The following is a 27,827-nucleotide window of genomic DNA, read 5'->3' as shown; positions in this document are numbered from 1 at the left end:
TGAGCAGTTACAAGGAAGAAGCCCCGAAGAGTGAGTTACAGGGTAGTCCTTCTGGGAAGATGTATTTAGGAAAAGGGAGAAGAGCAAAGAAAAGATAAATGCAAATATAGAACTAATTTGACTCTGTGTATATGTCTTTCGTTGCTGTACATCCTGTTGCCCCCAAAGGCTATAATTTGATGCGATTTAGTAAGGCCTTCTGCTTTAATTAGGTATCTTAGTCCTTGAAAATTGAGACTAATCCCCAATGTGTATGAGAGGCATGAGATATTTAAATATTACCGAGAAATACAAGAGCAATATACACTAATATCCCAAGGCAGAGCCTCTTAATAGATTTGTAATGCTTGTACATAGAGGAAGAAAGAGAAATAGTATTTGTTCTAAGATTTTCTATAATTCAGTCTTTAATATGTTTGCATATCTAATTGTGTATATATGTGTTTATGTCTCTATATTTTATAACTATGGTAGATGTTGTTAGTTTAGATGGAATATCCACTTTTCCTTTTACTTCTACATAAATACTAAACTGAATTTTATTTGGGCTGGCAATGTACCCAGCTTTTTTTTTTTTTTTTTTTTTTTGTAAGACATGTTTCCCAGACTCCTTTGCAGCTACCTGTGATGTGTGTTCATGGTTCTGGGCAATGCGATCTTAGTGAAAGTTGCTGGGGATTCTAGCAAGTTGTTGCTTCTTGATAAGTGCAATCTCCCTGCTTCCTTGTCCCTTCCTCTTCCTGTTTGGAACTCAACTTAAAGGGCTGGAGGTGGAGATCCTTAGGATGGAAGAGCCACCCTAAGAATGGCAGATAATAATAAGAACAATCCCAGGGCATTGAAGGATATGTGGAACTGTGACTTGTTAGGGGGGAAAAGACAAAGTCACAATTGTTCCAGCCACTCATGTTAACTAGAATTACACTTACGAGGGTATATGTGAAGCAAGAGAACATAAGGGGCGTTCTCATTCATTCAGTATCTATTGGCAAGGCTTAGAAAGGAATGTGTCAGATTTGATACCTCTTGGGTGAGCATAGTTGTAAATTTGGAAATTTTCAAGGACATCCAGCCTTTACCACAATACAATATTTTCACACTTACAGTGCTTGAAAGTATAGTAGGTACACCACAATGGTGTGTTCAGTTTTAGAATAAATCTAGGTTTGTTTTTCCCCCCAGTGTGAACATCGTGATAGAAGTTAATAAGATTTTGATTTTATATCAAATACATTTAATTTATTTATCTTATTTGATCTTTCCTCAATATCTTGTTTTTTAGTATACGATGTTATGGGGGAATCTAATTGGCAAGATTGTTTTTAGTGCTACTATGTAGATAAGAAGACACATTTTAAAACAAATTATAATTAATAAACCAACAGATGTTAAGCATTTAAGGAACTGTACCGGGAGCAGAATGTGTGTGACAATTACAGAAAGCATCAGGCATGCAGGTGCTATGTATTTTCTTACCTGCTCCAACATTTGGGCCGAGAGGGCAGTTGATCTCTCCTGAATGTTTCAGAGAGCTGCTACTTTACCTGCTTGCAAAAATTCACTTCCTCTGAGATTTATGCCACTGAGCTAAACAACAGCAGAGGTGCGCTGTTGTTTGACACCTTCTGCACACCCTCCTTCACTGACCAAAGACTTGGGCCTTCTTCTTCTCTATTCAGGCCTTGCTCTTCCTGGTGATTAAAATCCTTGTATGTGCAATCCTACCTCAGCATTGCCTTTCACTTGCTGGACATCGTACTACTGATAAATACTTCAGAACGTACCTCCAAAAGATAAAACAAGACTAAGAAACACATCCACAAGACATTAATGAGCAAACAGTTTTAATTCACACATCTTGAGTTGTCTCATCTGTTCTGTTTCTGGTTTCTTTGTTTAAATAAGGATCCAAATAAGGCCCATATGTTTTATGTAGTTGCTATGTCTTTTAAATTAGTCTCTCTCTCTTTTAAATTTTTATTAAGATATAAAATACATACAGTAAAGAGAGTAAAGTACACTAATCTAAGATACACAGCTCAATGAATTGGTGTGTAACTACCATCCAGATCAAAATACAGAATATCCCTAGCATCTCGGATTTCCTCATGCCCCTTATTCATCTCTACCACTCCCGCAGAGGTAACCACTGTTCTGTTTTTTAATCTGTTTTTAAACTATTTTAATCTGTCAGTCTGCTCTCCATTTCCTTCCTTCCTCCCTCCCTTCCTTCCTTGCTTCCTTGGTTTTTGCAATGTTTGTGTTGTTGTTGTTCTGTGGGGTATCTCATAATTGAGATTTTCCTACTGACATCATTAGTGTAATTTAACATGTTATTCTGTCCCCTGTATTGCCCCTATCTGATAGTTATGGCTAAATCAGATCCAACATACTCATACACACATAACACACACATACATAAATAGACACACGTTTGTGTGTATATGTATACATATGTACATATACAAACACACACAAATATACACATACCCCATTAGTTTATTTAGAGCTACAAAATGGGGGGGGCGTGCCTGGGTGGCTCAGTTGGTTAAGCATCTGTCTTTGGCTCAAGTCATGGTCTTGGGGTCCTGAGATTGAGTTCTGCATTGGTCTCCCTGCTCAATGGGAAGTCTGCTTCTCCACCAGCTTGTGCTCTCTCTCAAATAAATAAATAAATAAATAAAATCTTTAAAGATAAAAGATCTGCAAAATGGTGATATTCTATCTTTTGTTCTCCATTTATTAATTTCAATCATACGTAAAGAAAAACTTCTCTTTGTCAGCTCTTAGGTTACCAAAGTTACAGCTCCAATAGGAAAGGAAGGAAAAATCCATTTACTTTCTGTTTCTTTACCAGTTTTTAAAATAGTGACTTGGTTCCTTAGTATTTTACAAAAGTGCCCAATAATTTTGCTTTTACATAACATTAAGAAAAACGAACATGAATTTTAAACCTATTTGGTATGTTACAATCCATTACATTTATTATCCTTATTAGTATCCCAGCTGTCCCATCATTGGTCACAAAGAGCCTATTCAAGTTGGCTCCTGAGTCTTTTAGACATGACCCTACTGGTTTTTTATAGATTCCTTGCTCTTTAATGCAACAAAATGTTGCAGGCCTATTTTGTATATTTTCTTCCCCAGATCTGGAATCAGCCATCTTTCCAAGGAGCATAGAAAAGAAGTTTTAGAATAGAAGATAAACCTAGCACTACAAATAACCCAGCAGCAAAAGAAAACAAAACAAAAACTGATGACATAGGAGAAAGAGAGAAAAAAATGCTTGCATGTCTTTGAGTAGTCAAGAGGGGCTGGGGTCTGGTGAAAGGACTGACTTTTAGTGGGAGCAAATAGCTCGTCTTCTATAATAACATGAGTATATTAGCCAGGGATGTGTATATATTGTGGGGGAGAGAGAAACTGGAGATGCAGAGAAGAGCTGATGTTGTAATGCAGTCCAAAGGGGATGCTTATCTTCATGAGCAATGAGTAATAAATATATGGAATTGCTGAATCACCGTATTGTAGACTTGAAACTAATATAACACTGTATATTAACTAAACTGGAATTAAAATTAAATTTAAAAAAACCAGAAAAACAAAAAAGTAGACTGCAGATAGAATTCCCTCTTCTTCAGAGGACCTCAGTCTGTTTTCTCTTAAGGCCTTCAACTGATTAGATGAGGCCCATCCACATTATGCAGTATAGAGTATAATCTGTTTTACTCCAAGTCTACTGATTTAAAAATTACTGCCATCTAAAAAATACCTTACAGTATCATGCAGTGTTTGACCCTAAATCTGGGTATCATAGCCCAGTCAAGTTGACACATAAAATTAACCATCTCTAGGAGTGAAAGTACAGATGCTGGCTGGTAGACATGATCATATCTCTGTTCAGCTGGCACCTCAGAGCAGGCACCTCAGACCTCCCTGACTGTATCTCATCCCCTATCGTGCATGTATCTCCATCATCCTCATCTGAGCTACTGCCATCTCTCATTTGGAATGCAGCAGAGCCCTCCCCCTATGTCTTCCTGCATGCGCATTGCCCCCCTATAATCCAGTCCCTCCACTGCAGACCATGTCATGTTCCCCTTCACATAAAAAACTAATTACATCATACCCTGCTCAAAACTTTAATATTTTTCCATTGTCTAAATTAAACTGAGGGGCACCTGGATAGCTCAGTCAGTTAAGTGTCTGACTCCTCATTTCATCTCAGGTCATGATCTCAGGGTCATGAGATCAAGCCCCAGGTCAGGCTCTGCTCTGGGTGTGGAGTCTGCTTAAGATTCTCTCTCGCCCTCTACCCCCGCCCCTACTCCCACTCTCATGTGTGTGGGCTCTCTCTCCCTCTCAAAAAAAAAAAAAAGTTAAATAAATTAAACTTAGATTTTTTAACGTGACCTTTAAGACTCTTCAGTGCGTCGTGCCTGCTGACTTCTGCAGCTTCATCTGGCCCTGTCCACAGTAGATGCTCACCAGTTTTTGATCCCTTAAATGCTCCAACCTGCCTCCTGTCATGAGATCTCTGCACCTTCGCGTATGCTAAACCCCTGTCTAGAATGCTCTTCCTTCCCCTCTTTACCGTGGCAGCTTCTCCTCTTTGTTCCTATCTCAGCTAAACTGTCTCTTCACAGCATCTCTGACGATACCTGACCCCTCCATCTCACCTGTAAACCTTCAACACCTCTCTCTCGTAGCACTCACCACAATTGCAGCCCCCACTCATTGATGCAGTCCCTTCATTAATGTTCATCCCCCTCCCACAGCAGCAGACTGGAAGTTCCCTGACACGCAGAAGGTGCTCACAGGGAGTTTGTTTAGTAATTGAGTTTACATGTTGTGAATATCAGGATTACCATTTAGGTTACAATAGGAAATGTAAAGTAGAACATACTAAAGTCAATAAGTGACGTAGATAAAAAATATTATGAGTTCAGAACACAGAGAAAGTTTTCTGTGAGCTCTGAGAAATCTGGCAGAGGAAGGACCTGAAATTCATCTAGCAAGATGAGTGGTGTTCAGAGGTTATGGCGCAGTATCATGGTTAAGGGCAAAGATGCCCAAGTTTGACATATGAATCCCAGCTGAACCACTCAGTATCTGTATAACTTTAGAAGAGTGCTTTATTGTCTCTAAACCTCAGTCCCTTTATGTGGAAAGAGAAAGAAAAGAAAAGAGAAAAAAGGAAAGAAAAGAGGAAAAAGGAAAGAAAAGAAAAGAAAAAAAAGGAAAGGAAAGGAAAGGAGGAAGGAAGGAAGGAGGGAAGGAAGAAGGAAAGAAAGAGAAAGAAAGAAGAAAAAAAAGAAGGAAAGAAAGAAAGAAAGAAAGAAAGAAAGAAAGAAAGAAAGAAAGAAAGAAAGAAAGAAAGAAAGAAAGAATAGTACTGGTGTTAGCTTACATTTACTGAGCACTTACTACAGTCCAGAGACTATGCTCAGAGTAGTATGAGGATTATCCCATGAAATCTGAACCCATGAGAGGGGTGTTCTTCTTGTTCCTATTTTGCCCACAAGATGATAGAAGCTCAGAAATTTGAAATGACTTGCTCAAAGTCACGTATCATATTAGCGCCAACTCATAAGAGAGGATTAAGTGAGATAATGTAGTGATCATAGGACTATGCTTGGCTCACAGGACATACACACTAAAGCACTGTTATCTTCATCTCTGCCAACAAAGTGGAAAGCAGGTTGTCTAGCAGCACGGCAAAGGCCTGGAGATAGTGGAACATGTGATGGACCCCAAGAAAACAGATCAGGCAGGGCTGGCTCCTTAAGAGGGCATGAGTAAGGACAGAGGGGAGACGTGACTGGAAAGGATGGCAGGGAAGGCCTCTGAATCGCTTTACAGACACTGATACTTAGGGAAGGGATACCAGTATTTGGCACCAAATTGCTGTTTACTGCCTTACTCTGCACAACACAGCGGGTGCAGGTGGGAGTTAAGCCAACATGTGTGATTTGGGTCCCATGTGTGTCCTTAAGGGTGCTGCTGTTTGCCCACAGCTTGCAGCTATTTCCGTCTTCTTAGTCAATAAGATTCTGGGATAGATTTTTCATATATTTTGCATGAAGTAATTTGCCTGTGCTTTTGTCCTCCCTCCCTAAAAAAGATTCAGGGAACTCGACAGTGTCCCAAGAAATGTTTGAAAGCGCCTTAGCTCATTAAGTCTGCCCACTTCCCCCAGGTCCTCAAGTTGGCATTTCGCTCGACAGAAAGGAATAATTCACTCGATCCTCCCCAAAGGTTGATCCCAAGGTAGACCTGGGTGCAGTGCCAATTGCTGGTTTGCCAGAAGCTGGTAGCCATTAGCTGAGTGGCTTCCACAAGCCACCCTTGGGAGGATTTTGTTTCCAAGGCTGGTGCCTGGAGTTACCTATTGGACATACTGACCTGAAGGGGGCTTTGAAAGAGGCTACGGACAAAGGACCAAAGGTGGGATAGAACTCCCATGAGAACCCGGGGCACGCTCGGTATTGGCCCGGTGACAGGCATGCTCCTACTCCTGAACGTGGGGTGTTGGCTGAGATCCCACCCCAGTGTCTTTAGGCACACAAATCCTGTAGAGGCATCCCAGAAATCTTTACGGAAAGTCTTATTCACGAAAACAGGGGCACCTTCAATAATGAAACAACAAACAAATCCATACCTGACACTGAACTTAAAGGCGAGGGGAAGGGAGAATAACTTTTGCCACATCCTTTGCCTATGCTTTTCCTAGCCCCCACAGCTTCATAGTGCTTGGGGCTTGTGCTCTTCTCACTACAAAACCACAGGTGCCACCTGACTGATTCAAAGACAGCTGAAAGGCTGTTAACATGACAGTAAAAGCTAGAACATCAGGAATAGCTTGTTTGGAGTCTGCAGATGTGCGGAAGAGAGATAAGAGACAACTGTGAATGTCCTGGAGGAATGGGATCTAAATCTGACGGAGTTTGCTGCAGCTGGCTAGGACAGACCATAAAGCCTTTTTACTCATGGGAATTCTAGCTAGAGGGCTCCAAGGAGGCTAGGATAGGTGTTTTTGCTATTATTCCATGGAAGGCCTTTTGCATAATAATAATTATGACTATAATTATTATTGTTATTATGTCTATCTCATTATTATTATTCCATAGAAATTCTTTCATTACTTTTCCCATGCCACAAAACAATGGACAGATGCAGGTTTGTAAGGATTCATGAATAAGGCGTCTGGGTTGTTGTAGTCTTGCCAAAAAGAACATGGTACAACCATTGTTCATATTTCTTTTTTTACTATTGAATATCTTTTATTGGTAGCTGGGTCTGTAGATGTTTAGAGGACCTTAGAGTTAAGAAAGCTGTTTTCCTCCATCTAGTGATTTATGAAAAGTGATCATGTAGCATTTTTAATACTATATTTTACATGACTAATTGGTGTTTGCCCCAAGAGTTTCTTAGTGAAGTAAATTTGGAATTTACTCCCACCTTAAATGAGTTTATTTTATTCAGTAGACTGAGTCTTTAATATACATTTTGGCAGTATTTCTCAAATTTCTTCGAAAAATAAACACCTTTTCTTCTCTTTTCCTTTCCTTTTATGAGGAATCATCCAGAGGCTTGTTAAAATGCATATCCCTGGGCTCCACATCCAGAGATTTTAGTAGAGTACTCTGGGGAGAAACTTAGGAATTTGCCTTTTAAAAACAACCCTCAAGGTGATTCTGATGCAGACTTCTGTGAACCATATTTGAAAACACTAAGTACCACTTAGTGAGAAGAATGAAGAGAGATAGAGGAATCATGAGTGGAAGTCTCTAAAACAAATAAATATTCTCTCTTGGAAGTTAAAAATAAAGTATGTTCTCTCTCTCTCTCTCTCTCTCTCTCTTTTTTCCTTTTTCAAAAGAGACTGACTGAAGGTCCATCTATGAAAAAGCCACAGCTAACATCATACTTAATGGTAAAAAACTAAAAACTTTACCCTGAGCTCAGGAATAAGACAAGAATGCCCATGCTCACCACTTTTATTCAAAATGATACAGGAAGTTTTAGCCAGAGCAGTTAGATAAGAAAAAGAAATAAAGGGTATCCAGATTTGGAAGGAAAAATGAAAACTTGCTCTATTTGCAGATGACATTTTATACAGAAAAACCTTAAGAAATATGCAGGGAAAAAAATAATTAAAGCTAATAAATGAGTTCAGCAAAGTTGCAGGATACAAGATCAATATACAAAATCCGTTGTATTTCTATACGCTAGCAATGAACAATCTGAAAAGGAGATCAAGAAAACAATGCCAGTTATAATAGCATCATTCTTATGAATAAATTTAACCAAGGAAATGTAAGCATTTTGTACTAAAAACTATAAAATATTGTTAAGAAAATTTAAAGAAGACTTAATATATGGAAAAACACCCCATGTTCATTCATTGGAAGACTTCATAGTGTTAAAATGGCAATACTCCCCAAAGCGAATAACAGATTCAATATAATCTCTATCAAAATTCTAACTGCTTTGTTTTGCAGAAATTCACAAGCTAATCCTAAAATTCATATGAACTACCAAAGGAACCCAAAAAGCCAAAACAGTCTTTAAAAAAAAAAAAAGTAATAAAGTCAGGGGCACCTGGGTGGCTTGATCAGTTAAGCATCTGACTCTTGATTTTGGCTCAGGTCATGATCTCAGGGTTGTGGGATCAACCAGTGTTGGGCTCCCCACTCATCAGGGAGTCTGCTTGAGATCCTATCCCTCTGCCCCCCCCCCCCGGCCCCCACTGCTTGTGTGCACTCTCTCTCTTTCTCTCAAATAAAATAAATAAATAAATAAGTTTTAAAGAAAAAAGAATAAAGTCAGAGGATTTGAACTTCCTGATTTCAATATTTACTGCAAAGTTATAGTAATCGAGATATATAATATATATGTGTATATATATTCAATTATGGGTGTAAGTATATATAGCATATATATATATATATATGTATATTCAATTTTTTTCACAAAGATACAAGGCAATTCAACGGAGAAAGAACAGTCTTATCAATAAATGATGCTGGGTCAACTAGATAGCCCCATGCAAGAAAAAAAAAATGAATTTGAACCCCTGCCTCACAACATCTACAAAAAAGGAACTCAACAGCGATCTAAGACCTAAATATAAGAGCTAAAACCATAAAACTCTTAGAAGGAAACAGATGTGAATCTTTGTGATGTTGGGTTAGATAAGAGTATCTTAAATATGATACCAAAAGACAATAAAGAAAAGAAAAAATAGATAAACTAGACTTTATCAAAAACAAACTTTTGTAATCAAAGAGCACTGACAAGAACTTGAAAAGAATGGGAAAAACCCATAGAATGGGAGAAAATATTTGCAATTCATATCTCTTATAAGGGTTCTAGTATCCATTACTATAATTCAACAACAAAAAGACAAACCATCCAATTTAAAAAATGGGCAAAGAACTTGAATACACATTTATCCAAAGATAAACAAATGACCAATAAGCACATGAAAAAATGCTCAGCATCATTAGGAAAATTCAAATCAAAACCACAGTGGGATTCCAGTTCACACCTGCTAGAATGTCTATAACCAAAAAAACTAGACGGTAACAAGCGCTTTGGCAAGGACATGGGGAAAAAGTGGAACTCTCAGACATCGCTGGTGGAAATGTAAAATGATGCAGTCTGCTATAGAAAACAGGCAAACGTTTCTTAAAAAGTTACACACAGAGTTACCATGTGACCCAGCAATCCTCATCCTACATAGAACCAAGAGAATTGAAAACAGGTGTTCACGCAAATACGTGTATATGACTATCGATAGCACCATTACTTGCAATCGCCAAAAAATAGAAACAACCCAAATGTCTATCAACTGATGAGCCAAATGTGGTCTATTCCTGCAATGGGATATTATTCAGCCATAAAAATGAATGACGTGTGGATCCATGGTACAATATGGTTGAACCTTGAGAGTACGCTAAGTGAAAGAATCCAAACAAAAAAGGCCACATCTTTTATGATTGCATTGTACGAAATGTCTAGAATAGGCAAATCCAAAGACGGAATGTAGGTTAGTGGTTGCCAGGTGCTGAGGAGAGAGGAGAATGGAGAGGGACTGCTAACCAGCACGAGGGTTTTGTTTTTGTTTTGAGTGATGAAGTGTTATGGAGTTAGTGGTGATGGGTGTACAAGTTGTGACTATACTAACGACCACTGAATTGTACACTTGAAAGTGGTGAATTCTGTGGTATGTTAATTTTATTTCAATAAAGTAAAACAAATAGACTAAGCTGGTTCTGGTGCTAACGTTTTAAAGACAAATACGGCCTTGAGTCAGCCCTCAAACATCTCCTATTGCACAAAGGGGACATGCAATCCCATCAGCACATCAGTGTGGGGTAGCCTCCAGGAGTAATAGGAAGATACTCCCCAAGGAGGTGCTACTTCAGATAAAAGCAAAAGCCCCCAGTTAAGTCTTTCTGGTCTCATCTGGTGCTGTGCATCTCTTGGAGTCTGCGCTCCAGCTCTATCCTAAACCCTGTACTCCCCCCCCCCCAACACAGGGCCTTTGCATATGCATTCCCTGCCCTGGGAATGCTGTTCCCTTACACTTCTTGTCTAGTTAATTTCTCCTCATATAATTCTTAGCTCCTATTTCATTGCCTTGGGGGAATCTTCCTACCCTGACCTTAGTAATCAGGTCAGATGGCCAACTGTATGCTCTCTTGTCTTGCAATTCTTCCCCAGAACTCTTGCAGGTGCACTTTCACGCTGGTGTGCTTCTTTCACTTAATTGTCTTTTCCTGCCAGATTTTGAAGTTGTTTAGTGTAAGGACCTGCCTGCTTTTGCTCACCGAAATAACATCAGCACTTCTTAGTGTCTGGCACACAATGAAGTCTCAATCGGTACATGACGACCAGCCAAATAAATGAATAGAAATATCTGGCTATGCAAGAGAACATGGGGTTAGGGACTTTTGAGAGGAAAGGGTGGTCCCCTCTGGCCTTGAGAACTCACTGCTGTACCCCCCTTCCCCGAAGCTGCAACCATTTGGTCATCTTATCCTCACGGAACCCGTGAGATCCTTTGATGTTACAGTTGTCATTTACATTTGAATCACCTGCAATGTAATACGAGGATAAGATGACTAAGTGATTGCAGTGCTCAGTGCAAGTGTCCAGCATCATTTTATTGGGCTGTTAGGTCATGTTCAGTTTGCTCACTCAAATACTTCATCATATTCCCCTGCCAGGTCTATAAATGTCAAATAATGACAACCTTTGACCTCCTGCCTCAGCTCTAAGCATGCTACCAAATGAGCCTCACTGACCTTCTTTAATAAGAGAATCTTTAATATGGATTAATCATATTACAATAATATATTTCTTCTTTTTATTAGAGTCCTTGGGGAATGTCTTTTACTGGTGAAATGTTATCTTCCAGAGTAATAAGATCGAACTGGGTTTTATTTCTTAATTAAAAGATGAAAAGTTTTACTTAAAGTGTTTTTTAAATGCTTTCAACTTGAAAACAAATGGCAGGCATGTATCATTTTGTGCTTATACAAACTTTACTGGTCTTGGCATTTGAACTAAAAATTGAGTCTGATAGCTAATGGAACATTTGTGGAGAAGACAAACAAATTGTCCAGGATAAACAAAACCAGTGTTTATTTTTAATCGATAGCAGCTGAGCACAGGGAGATGCAGTCAGCTCGAGGCACAGATCAAGCTCATTAAGTATCCTGGGCCTCTTATAAATCACGGGATGTGTCGAATCTCAAATTAAACCAAACAAGACAATGGCTCGGGAGCCTTCCCTTGTACCAGGCAGACAAGACTGGTTGGCAGAGAAACCCTGGGAGGGAGATTGAGCAAGGCTGTTTTTCCCCCTTCATGGTTTTGGAGCCTACGCAGTTGTCTGCTTAGGCGATTTGCCTCTTCAGGGGCCAAGGGCTGGAGCCAAACGGCCTGCATGTGAGTACTGGCCCCTGCACTTCCCAGCCAGCTGTAGCAGGTTCTCTCAGTACCTCACCCCTGCCCCCCAGCCCACCTGGTTCCTGTGCTTGCTAAAGATGCCCTGCCCCTCAGGCCTAGAGGTGTTTGTTCTCCAGCCAAGAGGGGATGCTCTGCTCAAGGACAGACAGGTCGGAAGCGCAGAGAGTCAGCCAGTCAGCAGGGAAATCGGTACGTAAATATCCTCTCTTACCCCCGCCTCAGTGGAAAACTCCAGGTTGTGCTCTACACAGTTCCTCAGAGCGTCCCCAGCGGGATGGAGCCCCAGTTACCCAGAGCAGTAACCCATCTACTAAGGGGCACTGTACTCACTGGCTTTCCTCTCTGCCCTGCCCCATTCATCTTCCTCTTCACAGGGCTTTCTGAAATCATCTCCCACATAACACACTTTCCCCCAAATCCTAATTTCAGTGTCTGCTTTTGGGGAAACCCAACCAGAGACATCTTGCGTCTGTGGGCCTTTCACTCTTAGGACCACATGGAGGAGGTCAGAGATAGCTAGAGAGGCAGTCGGCCTGGTGGTTTAGAAGGCATTCCCTAGAGGCAGAGTGTCTCACCATGTCCTGGCTTCGCCACTGACCAGGAATGGGATCTTACCTAAGACACAGAACCCCACTGTACCTCAGTCTCCTCAAGTATAAAATGGGGCCCATGATAAAAATGATACCTACCCTATGGGCATGTGGGGAGAATTAAGTGAATAATCCATTTATCACTTTTGGAATACTGCAGAGCACATGATAAGCGATCCACGAAGGTGAGCTATGGTTATTTGAATCACAGAACATCAGACTGGGGGATCCAGTTTACGGGAGACCTAGTGTGACCTCTTCATTCTCCACATTAAGCAACGGAGGAGACCAGAGAGACAGGAAGTTGTTTCCTCAAGGTCTCAGAGCTAGTGACAGCAAGACCCAAAGATTTCTCAACCCAGTGAGAGAACTAGCTTAAAAAAAGTTCTGTCCCAAAAATCCAGCTTTAGAACAGTCATACCTCCAAATATTCCATTAAGAAATAGAATCCAGGGTAGTCATTTAATTTTGCTGATTTTTAAAAATAATTTTTTATTATGTTATGTTAGTCACCATACAGTACATCCTTAGTTTTTGATGTAATATTCCATGATTCATTATTTGCATATAACACCCAGCGCTCCATGCACTATGTGCCCTCCTTAATATTAAAAAAAAAAAAAATTGCTAGGCAACACCAGGCAAGAAATGGACAGGAATTACGTTAGATTTCAAGGATCTCATGAATTTGAAACCAGAAACTTGTTTTAAGGGAACTCTACAATACCCTAGACAGAATGTCCTCGTGAAGACTGTATGATTTAGATACAAATGCGTTCTTCTGCAGAGTCCTTTGTGAACCTCAGCTTAACCTCCTGGTCTGGGCAGATGACAGGGTCTGGCTGTGCAGAGTGGAAGTCCTTAGAGTATTTGACAGCCTTTATCTGATTATAGCTCATAGCCTTGATAGTATTTGCTAGCCGACGGAGGTTTGTCCTAGACCTCATAGAATAAAAATACATGTTTTTCTAACAGTCCTTTGCTTTTTGAAGTTTCTCTTTTTTATCCACTGTTCCATGCAAGCCACATCTTCTCATCTCACTTTTGACCTTAAACGAGGAAGGGGCAAAGCACTAGAAGGTACCAGAAGAAGTGAATTGGAGCAAAGACCTCACTAAATGAAAGCTCTCCCTCCTGTTCAGCCACTGAGATCAGTGGAATAAAACCACATTAAAGATGACCTCTGGCCCTTCCCCTCCAGAGATGACATCTTTCAGCAGCAGCGAGTGTGCCTCCGTTGAAATACACAAAACATTACAGAAAGGAGAGAGCTCTGTGGTGCCGAGACCTGTAAATATTTGTCTGAGAGTCATGTTTCTATTTATCTTTGAGTAGGTCTGGCAAAGGAAATCTGGAGAGAATTTCTTAAAAGGTGAAGCAAGTTGGTTTGTGAACGTGGTGTCATTTTATCTATTCTAATAGCTTCAGGGAAATCTCTGTGGTCGCACAGTAAATAGTTGCCTCCGGACCATCGGGCCAGGGGATCTTTATTCCCCAGCTTCAGTTCCAACTACAAATCTTGAACCCCACTCATTTCACCAATGAAAACGTATTTCTAGTATCTCTTTTGCTTGTTTGCTATTCAAGTATTAATACATTGAGCCTCTTTTCTTCTCTGCCTTTCCTTAACTACAACTGGTAATAAAAGCTATAACAAAATCAATTTATTATTATTGTTATTATTATTTTAAAGCTCCCATGGAAGCCAATTCTTGTTGGATATAGATCAACTGTATGCAAATGGACAATCTGCAAAGCTTAGTGCAGTAAAATAACCTTTACTCGGGACCAAATGATACTATGATACATATCCCAAAGCTCTTGCTCGTCATTTTTATGGTTAAATTACTGTGATTGAGCATCAAGCTTGCCTAAGATTTCACTTCTCCACTTCCTTGCCTTTATCTTCTGTGTATCAAGTTGCAGGGAAGGTTTTTATTTTGCAATTCATTTTTCTTCTTGAATAGTGATTATATGCCATTCCAGGAGTCACAATGCTGTAGTTTATAATTCTTCCAAGCAGGAGAACGACAGCATGACCATAGAATGCAGAAATAGCAATAAAGAGAAGGGGCAATTGGTTTATGTCTCTCGGAGCATTAAGATGGTTTATTTAGAACGTGTGCTTAATATGGGCACTAATATGAGCACGTGTACCTAATATGAGCATACATATGAGGCTCAGTTTTCCCCAAAACACACATGGCAACTAGCTGAGTGCATGTAATTAATTTGGGGGATGATGCTAGGACCTACTAGGTGCATTATTGAACAGGTTACTGCTATGGGCAACAAGGGCTCAATCCCACGAGATCCTCTGATAGACTGCATGGAGCGCATCTCAGAACTGTCCCACCTGGTATCCATCACCCATCCATGGTCAGAGAGTCCCAGGGGCTAGCAATGAGGAGGCACTGGTGTGCATGGGAACGTGAACTTCAAGGGGCAGTGGGTGGAGCATCGGCAGCATCTGCTACACACCGGTTTAGAGCAATAGCCAAGACCGGATGAGCTAAGGAAACAGACACAGGTGCAGCCTCAGAACTGGGATATTTCATTGGCCATTAACATCTGGCCCACTTGTTTTCTCTCTTGGTCTGGGTCAGTTCTCTAGTCTTCTTTTCTTTTTTCTTTTCTCTTTCCTTTCCTTTCCTTTCCTTTCCTTTCCTTTCCTTTCCTTTCCTTTCCTTTTCTCATTCTTTGGGTGTATTTGGGAAATACCGGCTATCTCACGCCTGCTCCTTAGTCTCTCCAGTACACTGCTCCACCTTTGTCACTACTGTGTTTCTGCCCATAACTTTCAGCTCTATCAACAATCATCGGGTTCACTTGTCAAATACTATTAGCCTCTGGTCGGGGTGAAAGATCGAGGTGAAAATGTTCTACCGATATCTCACAGCCATATCAAACTCTGTGTTACAAATAGAGGCAGTTCTCGGGCTGACTTCTGTCACACATACAGTTGTAAAAATAGCCATCTAGTCTTATCCTGTAAACTTAGCGATGCTTCTCCATCTGCAGGCATTGCAACAAACACCTTCCAGGAAACGTGCGTTTTGAGCAGCCAGTCCTCTTAGCAGGTTAGGTCATGGAGTTGTCCATCCAGTGTGTAATTGTACTGTCAGAGCCGTGGACCTCAGCTTGGCTCTCTAGATCTCAGGTGGCTAAGCTTGCCGGAATCTGTAGATTCTCATACATCACTCATGCAAAGGGGACGGGGCCTGGACAATCTCTCCAGCCAGCTACATATCTTGAACACCTCTCATTTCACCAATAAAGAATTATTTCTAATATCTCATTTGCTTGTTAACTAATCCTCTGCAATTGGATAATGATGGTTGATATGTTGGTGTAGCCATGTCTGAAGGGTGAATTACCTGATTAGGGTACTTTATCTTAACCAGTTACCTCCAGGGTATATGCTTAGATGTACACACACACACACACACACACACACACATACACACACACATACACACACACATTTTTAAAAAACCATATCACAACCTGAACAGTATTCTAAGACAACAGAAACTCTTTAGAAATCATTATATTTCTTTCCTGGCAAAATATTTCATTAATTTGAAATTTCCTTTTGTCCTTAGTCTGAAATTTTGGTGAAGAAAATCTTACTATTCTTCACATACAATATCGATGCTTTTCCTTTGTTAAAGGACTAAGTTTATGAATTTGCCAGAACTGATTTTGTCTGTTAATGAAAAAAAAAAATCAGATTTTGAAAATCCTGTTCCATATCCCCTTATCTCATCCCCCTTCTCAGGTAAATTTTGAAAGGCTGCATCCTGCTATGGATTTTTCATTAAATTTTCTCATCAGTCCCTGAAAGTATAAGATAAAACTATGATTGCATGGGTTTGAATAAATCTTATAGAAAAAAAAAAGTGACTTCCTCCAACCTCACATACAATACATTAAGCCTAATAAGCTGCTGTTAGAACTGTCCCCAAATTACTTAGCTAGTGCTTCATACTGTACCTAAAAATGGTGATGATTTTATACTTTGACTACAGTTGAGTTTTGAGAGTCCACAGGAGCTAAGAGAAAAACATGACCTAATGGGAAACACCAATGTTTTCTTACAAGCTTATCTTTCATTTTCTAACCCATAAAGCTTCTGTACTACTCACTGAAGTAGAATCCCAGTCTGCAGGAGGATGTGCCCGAAGGGCTCAATTCTGTGTCCTGTAGGCATCATGGAAATAGGATTTGAAGTGTCTCCATGGGTTGTTGCTATTCCTGTGCCTTTTGACACACCTGTGGCTGTGTGGAAGCTCTTCACACCTCCCAACACTCTCCTTCCTGCCTTTTCAGTTGCTCTCGATGCTCACTTTTTAGTGGGTGACCAAGAATGCCTGAAAAGTTCAGATGCTAAATCAGTGGTAATTAGTCTCTCATTATTTCCCCAAAGGTGCAACTGCTATTGGAAAAGAGCTGTAAAAATATTAGTTGTTGCTACCAGTTGGAGCCTCAAAATACCCTGTAATTTTATTTGTGTTAATGAGACAAATGATGATTTGCAGAATAGAGGTTAAGCAAATTCAAGGGGGTTTAATTTTGCTTGTATACTATTGAAAAAAAAAAAGTTGAAATGGAAGGGAAAGATCAAGAAGAAAACGAAGTCCAGCCCATGTAACAGAGTTTTTTGATACCCTTTATGTGTTGCCTTTAAATCACACCATTTCTTGTCAATCAGTGATAATGCAGAAACTAAAACATCAAAGTATATGGGCTAAGTGAACAAAACATCAGCACAGTATTGGTTAAAGAAAACCCTTGTCTAAAATGATTTCCATTATGACCGATTTATCTAGATACTTCCATCAGTTTTCCAAGCTCGTGGGACCTCTGTAGACCCAGACTCTCTTTTCCACCTGGAAATTAACAGCTCTCCGAGATCTTAGCACAGACCCTGCACCACATAAATTATTAAGAAAACTAGGGTAAAATTTTAGGCCTCTTGAAGTCAGAAAATGGACCCACTGAGGTCTCCCCTGATCAGTCCTTTCTTCTGGGAAGCTTAGGAATTATTATGTCTAATGACTTTGGTAGTGGTTCTGGCCTGTGTAATTAAGATCCAAATATAACTCTATGTTCATTCTACACTAAATTTCTTATCTGGACAAATGACCCATTTATGAAAGCTCATAAAGTATTGTAGACAAGTCATTACATACTTAAAAATCTCCCTAATAAAATATACCCAAAGATGTTCATATCTGCATTGCTAATAAATTTCCAAAAATATCCCTTACCATAAGTAACTAGAAAATACTTTATATTATTATTCAAGAAGAGAAAAATAGAATAAAGATCCATAATTATAAATAAGTACCTTTCCTTGATTTCATCTAGTGAACATATTAGCATTTTTCTTCTATCATTTTAATTCCCGGATGTGATAGCAGAGTCACCATTACGTCAACATAATCTTGCAAGCTTGTGCATTCACTGCAGAATGCAAAATGTCATGACATTTCTTATAGAAATAGGAAACTTTTTTTTTTTTTTGCAAGTTTTGCTATACATCAAAGGTGAATGGAAATGAGTCTTAAGATTCCAAGGCACATCAGAATTCTGAATGGAAGAACTGGAGTAGCCAGACTAAGGGAAATACACCATAGCTAAAGGAAACAGAAACTTTTGTCTTCTCTTTACCTTATTAACTTCTCTACAGTTATTGATTAGGAGCTCCAGTCCTATGAAAATGGTCCAGTGTGCCTCATTAAGGATGACTCCATCATACCAAACCAAAACAAGGAAAGTGTTTAGTGGTTGGGAAGGGTTATTAAATACTGGGTTGAGATTTCAGAGAATCCTTAATGGAGTTTTAAAAAATTATAAATTAATGGGTGATTTATGTTTCAGTCTAAAGGCAGGACACAAGAATTTATATGTTCGTGAGGTGTTTTTAGTCCTTAACAGTCTATGCCTTCTAAGTATGATCAGGTTCTTGAAAGTTTCTCAGATTCCTGAATTATAGTTCTTAGAGCAGAAGTAGTTCTCAGCAGTTATTCCACAGGGCTTTCCTCTCAACCCAGGAAAAAATCCACTTGCAATTTTGGCAAGAGTGGATGCCTCAGCTTTTGTCTCAGCCAAAAAAATAAAAAACAGCACCTGACTTGGTTCTTGACTTCTGCCTCACCAGGTAGCAGGTTCACAACCACATATGTATATACAGGTGGTTCATACCACCTGTATAGTGATTGGAGACATCATGAGAAGCTGCTTCAAGCCTTACCTTTATTTTGAGTGCTACTTGGAATCAAGTTGCCTGTTGCTTGTGTCATAAGGCTTACAGACATAAGGGTCAACATAAGCAGAGAAATCAGAAGTGGGAAAGTTTTGTGGGTAGTAGTCTCAACTCTTGTTCCTTAAAGTGAAGTCCAAAGATCAGCAGCATTAGTATCATCTGGGAGTTTATTACAAATGCAGAAAGTAAGACTTCAGCCCAGACCTACTGAATCAGAATCCGCTTTTAACAAGGTCTCCTGGTGACTTGCCTACACATTAATGTTTGAGACCTAGTCTAGTCCAAACTTCTGGAACTCGTTGACTGTGGATCTGAAATATACGAGTGACATGTGCAGATAGAAACAGACAAAATAGTTGAGAGTGGGAGGTTGACATTTCATGTGAGCAGGAGGACAAGGGTGTTTATCATGATTAAAGGAGTCAGGTGTTTAAATAGGGCAGTTTTGTGGAAAGTGCAGGTGTGGAGGGAAGAGCATCGACTTCATCATCTGCCCTCTTCCTGGTTTGTTACTGACTGTGTGTAGTTTGGGAAGCTCTGCTGCTTCAGGTATCCATGTGTTAAGTGGAACAGTAATTTCCTCCCAGCCTTCCCTGGGTTGGAATTCATTCAACGTTATGTTGAAGAGTAGAACTTGAAGTGATATTATTTTCTATCCACTTACTACTATAAATGTACCCAGATCGACCACATTAGCATCACCTGGGAGACTGTTAGAACTGTATAATCTCAGCCTGCCCCAAATCTGCCTAATCAGACTTTGCATTTGAATAAAATGCTCAGATGAGTGGATACACATTGAAGTTTGAGAAGCAGTGGTCCATTCACTTTCTGAGCCAGTGAGCTCCCCATCCCAGGGGAAGTTCAGGTGGCGCCTGTATGAGCTTTATCAGAGATGGTAGGGAGGGGAGCCAGGCATGGGGTAGTTGGAGCAGATAACTGCCCAGGGCAATTGCACTTGTAGGATAACTGTGCTTTTAGAGGAACACTAAAAAATCAGTAAAGTAGTGTGATGAGTGGTCAGAAGGGATCATTTACAGCTTCTGCAGCTAGAGATGGGCTAGAGATCTCATGACGAAATGTCAGTTGAAAAAGATGGAGGAAACTTGGACAGCTCTTTGGAACTTATGGGAAATAAATCTCTAGCGTAGAATCCTTGCCTAATTACGGATTTCTTACTGTGTCCTCAAAAACCTTCCTCAATTACATCAAGTGACATCTGTTATATTAATGCAACTATTATTTTCCATGTTGAGGGTGAATCCCACTTTCAGTGAATCCCAAAAAGAAGGAACAGTAACATGGAGGGAGAGGAAAAAGCAGTGGGCAGAAATCCTTTCACATACTTGAAAGGAATATAACGCTTGGCTATAATAAGTTTCATCTGAGACAGAGTTACAATCTGTTATGGGTGGTTTTTATTTTGTTTGTCTTTAATCAAGATACAACTGTGAGATTGTGGTTAAAAATTAAATCCTTCACTTGGTGAAATTAAGCTTTAAATGAAGTAAAAGTCTAGCAGAGCTGGTGGTACCTAAAAGTATTCATCTCTAAATCAAGTATTGTTCCATCCATCCATTCATCCATTTATCTAGCTATCCTTCCATCTTGCTATCTTTTCACCCATCCATCCATACCTTAATGCATGTGTGACCTCATTGACTCTCTTAGTGCATACATTGAATTAACTCCCTAAGAATAGAAAGACATTTAGTTTTAACTGTTTCTTAGTGAATAATGGGTTTGTCACATTCTGTAAAATTTGGTCTGCTCATCCTGATGGTGTGTTCATCTCCTGGTGCTAGAGCCAACTGTGTACACAACTGTGTGTACACTGACCCTCAGTGTATACTTTGGAGGCCAGCTGCCTCCTCCCCTCCTTGTGGTTCTAGCAGAATTCTGGTTGGATTAATGCAGTGAGCACTGGGAAGTGTATACAAATAACTCACATCCTGGGGCCTGAGCTGTCAGACATCTTCTTGCAGGCTAGCCGTTCCAGTCTTTTTCTTTTTGCTCATTTCCATAATAGACTCCAGTTGATAAAACTCTTCAGAGTGATTGATGGCCCACAAAGCACAGCCATTTTCAGGCCATGAGCAGCAATTCTTGAACTTGGGAAATATGACTACGATCAATTTCCTTTTCCTTTCTCCCTTTCCTTTATTTTAGTCATTCCTACAGGGTGCGTCCTTTAGACACCTCTTTCTTAGTCATTATCCCCTAATTAATTCCCTTGTTAAATATAAAGTGTGCATTAGGCTTGACTAATGTCTTCCTTTGTGACTAAGGAAAGAAGAATTTATTACCTTTACATATTGACTCAAGCTGGATAATCACAACTCATTTTATTTAAGGCCCTTATTCTTTCCAAACCACACTGTAGTTTAGGTCCCAAGCAACTGTCAATAGAGTCTCACCTGACTCCCATAAATATGAAATGGAGTCAAGTGTTTGCATATATAATTGACTTAAGGAGTGGCTGTATTCATAAGGAAAACCATCTCTTTTTCTGTGGGATGTTTTTAAGATCACACCATGAAATTACAGAGGACCTGGAATGAAATTGCCCAATTTGTGGAGAGAATATGCTGATACTATAAAGAGATGGAACAGTAAAGAGATGGAACAGAAGTGTCAAAAAGTCTGCAGGAATAAAACCTGCATATGTGTTGGTAATCTGGCAATCTGCTCACTCTCCTGTCATGTGGTCTGTGACAGATTAATAAGAATAGACAGGAAAGGACCTCAGCTTATCTTAGTGGGAGAGAGAGTCTGTGCTGGATATGAGGTGGATGCAGGCTGGATGACAATGGTCTGGCGCAGCAATGGGAAAGAACAACCTTGGTTAGAATAGAATAACACAGTGGTTCTCAAAGTATCCTGACCTTCAGTCATCTGAATAGAATAGAGCAGTGGTTCCAAAGTGCCCTAATATTCAGTTACCCTGTAACCCTGATCTTCAGTTTGACAGCTGATTTAATAGGTAAGATCTGGTGGCTAGGCCTGGAAGGGTTTTTGTGCTGTGTTTGTGCTGATAAAGAGTTCTTATTTCCAACCAGTCTTTTCTCAAGAACTGAACATGCTCAGGATGGACTCTTCCTCTGTCTCCACCTTCCTTCTTCAACCCTGACCTCCCTCACTCTATACTGCAGCAGGAAGTGCTTAGAATTTTGAGTCAAGAACATCAGGGCTTCTGGCTAAGCTTCTTCCCTTGGCCACTGCGTCACTTTGTGAAGATCACTCATACTATCTGTGAAAGTGATAATAATGCTTCCTCTGAGTCTTACATGATTATTATGAGAGATACGCAGGCCCATGTGAAAATATCCTGGAAGCTTTAGAATTTCTTAGGTAGTATCTTTATTCCTATTTATTTTATTAAGCCATAGGAAGACAGAAAACTGATAGATAGCCAAAGCTTCTGGATACCCTGGTATCCTGTCTGTATCTATGGTCTTTCAGTAAATATTTGTTGAATGTGTATTCTCTCCCTTCCTTCTAAAAGCTGTTTGGTTTGTTAGCAGACCACTAGTGAGGCTGGGAAGGAGCTGTGAGACTGGTTGGCTGGTAAATGGTCGAGTTACTCTATCTATAGTGCCCAGTCCATAGACTCTTAGAAAATACCACCTCACTGTCCAAGTGTGTTGAGCTTTTTGGGCTACTATGTTCCATGAGAACACCTGTGTTTTTTGTTTTGTGGTTATTTGTTGTTAATGGGTTTTCTTAATGTTTCTCTAGAAGTCAGATCTTCAACTTTCTAATTAAGAGCGATATTAAGATATACTATTAAGAAAAGCCAGGGACTTGCTCAAAACCACGAGTGGATGATAACCCCTACTAAATTTGTTTAACAAAACTTTATATGGTGCACAATCTGTGTTGGGGCCGTGTACTCAGCATGGCACACATAGAGTCCCAGCGCCACCACCTTCTCCCTAAGTGGTCACTTTCTGAATTTCCTCCCAGTCGTATGTCCTTGTCAGTCCTTCCTTGTCTCTGAGCCAGGTCTCAGTTGCTCAAGTTGTTCACAGTCTTGAGGATGTCCTTTCTTCCTTCCCGTGGCTTCACAAGGATTTACTTGCTTTTTCTGCTTCCTCCTACCAAGCCTGACTGGAGATGACCATGTGCTCTGTTTCCTTTGAAGTTCTCCCAAAATAACCCCCCAGGTGTATTTTACTTTAATAGTTTTACTGCTAGTGGCGTTAAGGTAAATAATAACAGATGTCATGGGTTGGCTCCCCGGAAGCAGACTCTGAGGTGAAGATTTGGGGAAAAGGGATGTATTGGGAAAATCCCAAGAAAAACGCGGGTGAGACGTGAGGCACTGGACTAGAAGAGAAGGCTAGACATTAGGCCAAATCCCAGGTGCGTGTAAACCCAGTGATGGTGGTCTCCAGACGATGAAGATCACACTCACATTTTTCTCAGCAGGGTAAAGGTGTGCTGGTATTTACACCCTCCCACACCCTATCCAGCAATCATTGGTTGACTCTGAGGCTCCTATCTAAAGCCCTATACTTCAGTACTCTAGTCCCTCAGTCCTCTGACACACAATCCCTCTTTGTCATTTTGGCCTCTTCTTCAGCTAGGAAGGCCCCTCCCTGCAGGGACAGTTAGACCCTCGGCAGTGGTTTTGAGCTGCGGGCTGTTCACACTCAAGGCGGTAATTTACTTCTCGGGGGATCTGAAATGATGACTCTGATCTCAGTTGCCCCTGGCTCTGCCCAGAAAAGGTCACCTCAGAGCATTCCCACACACTCCTCACCCCTCAGTGCCAGGATGCAACATCTGCCTGATACGTGTCCTTAATTATAAGGAGGTTGGAGAGGGGACACTTACAAAATTAGAGGTAATTAGGTTTTTGAAAAGTCATCATTTTCGGGACGTTTTGTTCCAGTAGGAGCTTTCATATTGCACAAGTGTTTTGCTGTTGATAAGAGGTAGTTTAGGGTTTTGGTTTTCTTTTCTAACCCTTGTTTCTTCCCTTCGCTTCTGCATAAAGGGAGTTTACAGATGTAGACATTTTGGAACAGAATGAACATTCTTTTGGATGCAGCAGGTTTATGGTGACCTGTTCTTGTTTTCACATATGTATAGTTTACAGTAAAACATTCCTAGCAGTCACATGAGCAAGCTCGGGCAAAGGGCAAGGTTTTCTCCTCGCCGGTTCTGACATTTTGCATCCTAATACATTCACAGTGGAACTAACCCAGCTGTCTTCTTGGAAAATATACAGTTTGGAAGAGGACTGCTACTATGCATAGCTATGTAATAGTTTGTTTTATGCTGTGTGGAGTTGTAGTTATAACCATGCGAGCAGCTGGCAGTAAATGACTTTATGACAGCTATTTCCAAGGTATAATGAAGAAAACAACAACAAAGTTATTGCTTATAATTATGGTGCCTGGGTGAGCTTGCATAATGCACTTCAAACACTTCTCTGGCCAATTCCGTGTGATCTCATTCACAGTCTCCTCTAAATGACCTTGGCCTTCAGGTGATGTAGCCTTGGAGATGAGAGGTACGGTGGTTTGCATTTTCCAGTGCAATTCGTTAAGCAGACAGCATCCTTTGGGTCTATTCACCCATGTAATGGGGGGGGGAGTGGAATTAAGGACTCTTCTTTACCATTGAAGAGGCTCTACATTAGAAAAACATGTTTGGGGGCAGCAGCTCGTCAATATTTTCAAAAATTTAAATGTACTTTTCCTTTAACCCGGTGGTGAAGCACATTAATTTCATTTCTAGAAATAGATCCTACCAGAATACTGTTCGGTACTTAAAGGCATAGTCAAGAATGCTTGTTGAGAGGGTCGTTGTTATAGCAAACTTTACCAGTGCCCTCTGTGTTCATCAGTGTGGCAATATTAGATAAACAGTGCAGCCACGCCATAGAATAGTGTATAGACCTTAGAAACATAAGATGGGTCAATACGCACTGACGTTGAACGATCTCCAAGATCTAGGACATGAAAACAAGCTGATCTCAGAACATAAACCACAATGCATGCTCCAACTTACGTAGGAAAAAATATATGACGATGCTTATCTATGCCGTCTAACTTAATTGTTTATCCATTCGGCAGATATTTACGGAGTTCCAGTCCGCATTTTCGGTGCTGGCGATACAACAACAAGTAAAACAAAAGTCTTCTTGGGAGTTGCCGGCCAGTGGGGGAAATTGAAATTGAGGACACAGAGAACAAGCCAACAACTGTGTGTCAGGTGGTGTAGGAGTCATTAAAGGGATACAAAGCGGTCTAAGGGAATAGAAAGTAATTTAGCTGGAGGCCAGAAAGAGCCTCTTTGAGGAGGTGACATTTGATCAGAAGATCTAAAGGAACATGTGCCAGGCTGTAGGGACAGCAAGGCCAATGTCCTTGAAGCAGGACTGTGTTTTGTGTGTTTGGAGAACAAAAGGAGGCCAGTGTGGCTGCAACTCTGTGAGCAATGGGACAAGTGGAAGAAAAGGAGGGGGCAGAGGAAGCCAGGAACCAGATCACTGGGAGCTTGAAGGCCATGGTCTTTACTTCAAGTTTTATTTAAAGTGTGGTGGGAAGCAAAGAGAGGACTGAGATCAGGAAAAAGACCTATTTTACTTAGGCTTTAACATGTAAATGCGTGGAGTGCTATGCTGCTGACCACACTATTGACCATGAGAGCCTTGTGGGGAGGGTGTTCTAGCTGAGTCAGAGAAGGGAGGGGCGTGGGTGTAGGAGAAATTCTCAGTGCTCTCTGCCTACACCAGTCTTGATTTAGCCTTTGGGAATATACTCATGCATGATTTGAATGATTAAGAAATATTAAAGACAAAAAATAGGATCAGTTATTCCTTATGCAAGATAATAACTAAATTCCTTAGTTAGCATTCCTTTCTCTAACCTTGTACAAGTTTGCTTTCTTTGCTTTACTGGTCCTCCATGTTTATTGAAAAGGGGTAATATGTTCTTTATCACAGGATCGTTTGTAAGAATGAATCAGAAGATATACATAGAGCTCTTAGCCCAGTGCATGGCACATTGCAGTAATTCAAAACTGACAGCCATCGCTGTTGCCATGGTGCCACCTCCCATGTCCAAACACTGTAAGGATGCTATGAAATTGCCTGACTCTCTGTCATCTTTATCCTGAGCTACGGAAAGGGAGAAGAGTCTGTACTGTAGCGTCGTAGAATTAAATAGCTGAATAAACCATCTAATCCAGCTCTGTTCCTTTTGTAGAGGGGAAAACTGAGGCACTGAGGAGACACACTGCTGGCTCTCAGATTTATAGCTAATGAGTGACTCTGATCTCTTGCCTTCAGATTCAAATCTCTATTTACTGCATCAGTATTTCCCTAATTTTAAGCGTTCTTTTTTTTATAGTTGCAATTTTTTCTTTTATTTTTTTCAACTTCTGCATCATTTATTTCAAAGTTACATTTTAGGTGCACACACATTTAGAAATGTTATGTATTTCCTTATTCCCATTGTCATTAAATTTTTAAATTGTTTCTTGCAAAACTTTTTTTTTTTAAAGATTTTATTTATTTATGTGACAGAGAGACAGCCAGTGAGAGAGGGAACACAAGCAGGGGGAGTAGGAGAGGAAGAAGCAGGCTCCCAGCGGAGGGACCTGATGCAGGGCTCGATCCCATAACACCGGGATCACGCCCTGAGCCGAAGGCAGACACTTTAACGACTGCGCTACCCAGGTGCCCCTCTTGCAAAACTTTTTATGAAGACTATGTTATTTGATAGTAATATAGCTATACTACATTGTGATTTGAGTTTTTATGGTATCCATTTATTCTTTCAGTAATTTTTTTCACCTGTGTAAAGAGCATGTATCCACCATTTTTTGAACACATCCTTACTTTCATGTACCTGCCATTTTTGTCCTTATTTAATTATTCAATTAATTAATTTTTTATTTTTTACATTCCACCTTCTAATATGATGATTCTCTAATATCTTAATTGACTCTTTTATTTTCAAAGGAAACTTTATATCCTCACCCTAAGTGGAAAACCGGTATTCCTTCTTGTAAGTCGTTAGAATAACTTAGGGTTTTAGCATATTTTATATCATTGCTATTGTCACAGTAATGCTGTGTAACAAACAGCCCCAAAATTTAGTGACATAATAAGAAGCATGTCTTCCTTGCTCACACACTTGTGGGTTCACTGGGACACAGCTGCCCTAGGATGGATTCAGACTGTCCTTGTCTCTCAGTCTCAGGCTACATGAAGCATGTCCTTCTCATGGTTCTCCTCTAAAGTCAGGAGTGTAAAAGTTCAACTCTAAATGTCATGTCTACTATTATCCCATTGACCAAAATCATATGCTCAAGTCCATTTCCCACAAAGAAAATACATTCTCCCCTAATGGAGGAACAGCAAAATCACATGGTAACGCATGCAGATAGAAGGAGGGACAAAGACTTGGGGAAAGTAATGGGGATATAGGGTATATCAAAATAATATGTCGATATTACACTGAAATGAGTAATGGCCATCTGTTTGCCACGTCAAAATGTCTTGCATCCTCCTAGAGTTAGGCATATCACAGTTTGAGAAACACTCAAGAATTCTGCATTCAAGATAAGGGGACTATGATAACCAAACACCTAAAGACAAAGAATGGTACCCTGATGTTCCATTATTTCTAAGATGCTCATTTTCTCATATCCTGTCTTCTTTGAAAGTAGGGCACCTCTTATGCCCTTGGAAGTTTTACAGTCAAGCATAGTCATGGTGAGTTTTTGCTGCCTGTACAAGTGTATACTTGGTTATCGTTCCTGGTGGAATGACTGGGCAGCTGCAACCTCTTGCCTTTCAGCAAATCAAACAATTAGGGGCCAAAGGAGGGGGAGGTGTGTGTTTGGCTGTTGTCTGAAAACTTTTTTTGACAAAAAAGAAGAGGCCAGCTTCAAAACTTTTAGAGAAGGTATTAGAAACTTGGAAGAGAAGTCCAGAGTGGAGAGCTCATGAAGAACTGGGTCAA

General features: G+C 40.2%; 1 protein-coding gene across 3 annotated transcripts in view; it reads left to right on the top strand.

Moving 5' to 3' along the window:
* The window catches only part of MACROD2 (mono-ADP ribosylhydrolase 2), a 1,912,358-nt gene that overhangs the window by 1,281,146 nt on the left and 603,385 nt on the right, over nucleotides 1-27,827 (top strand). The window lies entirely within an intron of this gene.

This window comes from Ursus maritimus, unplaced genomic scaffold, assembly GCF_017311325.1.
Source record: "Ursus maritimus isolate PB19 unplaced genomic scaffold, ASM1731132v1 scaffold_22, whole genome shotgun sequence".
Classification (NCBI taxonomy): Eukaryota; Metazoa; Chordata; class Mammalia; order Carnivora; family Ursidae; genus Ursus; species Ursus maritimus.
This window is presented reverse-complemented; position numbering and strand designations above follow the sequence as displayed.